The following is a 2,794-nucleotide window of genomic DNA, read 5'->3' on the forward strand; positions in this document are numbered from 1 at the left end:
ACACACACACACATATATAAATGCTGATGCTGGTGTGGTGTAGTATAAACACTTGTCTGCTAATCACAGGGTGGGCAGTTCAAACCTACCAGCTGCTCTATGAGAGAAATATCAGGTTTTCTGTTCCCATAAAGAGTTGCAGCTTCGGAAACACTATACAGGTTCACTATGAGTCAAAACTAATTCAATTTCAGTGAGTTTGAGTTTTTTAGTTTTATACATATCCTATATATTACAAAATGGAGTCCTGGTGTGGCGCTGTGGGTTAATGCCCCAGATTGCAAAGCCGTTTGAACTGCTAGGTTGGCGGTTCAAGCTCACCAGCTGCTCCTCAGAAACCATATACAGGGTCGCTATAGGTGGGAATCTACTTGACAGCACTTAAAAACATAACAACAACAATGTATTACAAAATGAATTAGTTCATGAATTTTGGGAATCTATGTATCATTCTGGACTCCTGGTGAGGAGCTGCAGGTTAGCATGTTGCAAAGTCGGTTTGAGCCTCAAGGTTGGCAGTTCAAGGTCACCAGCTGCTCCTCAGAAACCATATATAGGGTCGCTATGGGTGGGAACTGACTCTACAGCACTTAACAACAACAACATGCATCATTCTACATTTAAAATTATTTAAAACCTGGTGTGGTGCTATGGGTTAATGGGCCAGACTGCAAAGCCATTTGAGCTGCAAGGTCGGCAGTTCAAACTCAGCAGCTGCTTCTTGGAAACATTATACAGGGTCGCTATGGGTCAGAACTGATTCGATGGCACTTAACAACAACAACAACCAGGAGCTCTGGTGTGGCGCTGTATGGTAAGTACTGGACTACTAACCACAAGATTGGCAGTTCAAACCCACTCACTATCTGTTACTTGGAAACCCTTTACAGGGTTGCTGTGAGTCAGAACCCATTCAGCAGTACTGAACAACAACAACGGAAACTTGGTAGCTTATTGGGTTATGTACGAGTTGGGATGCTAATCACATAGTCAGCAGTTCAAATCTACCAGTTGCTCTTTAGGAGAAAGATGAGGCTTTGTGCTCCTGTAAAGATTTACAGCCTCAGAAACCCTCTACAGGGTCGCTATGAGTTGGAACTGACTCCACAGCACAAAACCACCACCAGCAAGATTATAGCCTCAGAAACCCTACACAAGATCTCTGAGTCAGAACCAACTAAATGGCCCACAACCAGCACCACCTGCAGGGATTTCCTAAGATTTACTCTGAAACAGCATCATGTAAGGCTAATATACTTAGATTTAGTAAATCAACACAATGTATAACAAAAGAATAATAAAATGGAAACTAATATACCTCAGTTTCCAAGTAATCTTGCTTTGAGAAACTTTGTTCACAATTTGGTACACAAATGTCCTGCTGAACAATATGATTATTTAATCCTATCCTACTTTGGGAATCATGTGGCACTGTGGGTTAATGCCCTGGACTGAAAAGTCTGTTTGAACTGCAATCTGGGGTTTCAAAGCTCACCAGCCGCTCCTTGGAAATCCTACATAGGGTCACTATGGTACAGAATCGACTGGATGGTACTTAACAACAACAGTCTACTTTGAAACTCAATGTTTAGATATTTTCCTAAATTTCTAGGCTGTGCTCCAAGTATTAAATATTTTGATAGCAGCATAAAGGATGTTAATAATAAGAACGATTTTAATAGCATATTTAGTATAAAATGTCATTTCACACACCAACACAAAAAGTCACAATAGTTAACCAGTTATCCTGCTAGGGAAGAACTTAATATACTAAATTGTTGAGATTATAATTTGATAATGTTTATGCAAATTTCTAAAATACAGAGTTTAACATCTTCCAAATTCTAAGAGTCATTTTGTCTTGCTACTTCATATACAACACCATTTTATCTTGCTAAATCTTGACACCTTATTTACCTTATTTTACTTTAGTACATTTATCATTGTTTATCAATACACTGTATTTCTATTTACTTGACTTGCTATCTGTATCTCTAACACTACTGTAAGTTTCACAAAAGGGAATAATTTGTCCTTTTTTTCCCCAGTATATTCCCTATGTCTAGAATAATGTCTGAAACTGAGTATTTGAAATTTGGTGAATGCATATTAAAATAAATAGAAAATAACATATCTAAATAGTGAGGAAAAACTCTCAACTTCAGAAGTTTGCTATGAAAAAATATATCAAAGATTAGTAATGTTTAACTAGGAAGATAATTTCAGTAGGATTTTTAAAAATATGAGATTGATAACCATGACATACTCATTGTAAGTAACAAATGTAAGGGGTAAAAAGTACAGGTCACAGAAAAGTAAATTATGTGCATAAATAAAATCAAAATCATTTTCTTAATATAAAGCAAGCACAGGTTTGTAGCTAAGGAAGGGAATTTCACATTCTTGGGGATGTTTCAGCAAACCAAAATGCAAGGGTAACTCAAAAAGCATTGCTAAAAAAGCGTAGAAACATTTGTTTAACAACAATATCTCAATTTAATGCTATTGTTTCTTGACATCCTCTCCATCTGGATCTGAACAATTCTGAAGGCAAAGTTTCCATTTCTTTAACAAGTCCCCAAAGAATTCTGTACTCTTTGATTTGCACTTTGTCAACAAGTTTGTTTTGGGATCCCTGAGGGACTCAAATAATTTGCATTTTAAATGTTCTTTGAGTTTGGAGAACAAAAAGACATCTTATGAGGACAAATAAGGCCCTGGTAGCTTTGTAGGTTGTGTGTTGGGCTGTTAACTACAAGGTCAACAGTACTAATTCAAAGTCACTGAAAGATGA

Source organism: Chrysochloris asiatica, unplaced genomic scaffold, assembly GCF_000296735.1.
Source record: "Chrysochloris asiatica unplaced genomic scaffold, ChrAsi1.0 scaffold00043, whole genome shotgun sequence".
Classification (NCBI taxonomy): Eukaryota; Metazoa; Chordata; class Mammalia; order Afrosoricida; family Chrysochloridae; genus Chrysochloris; species Chrysochloris asiatica.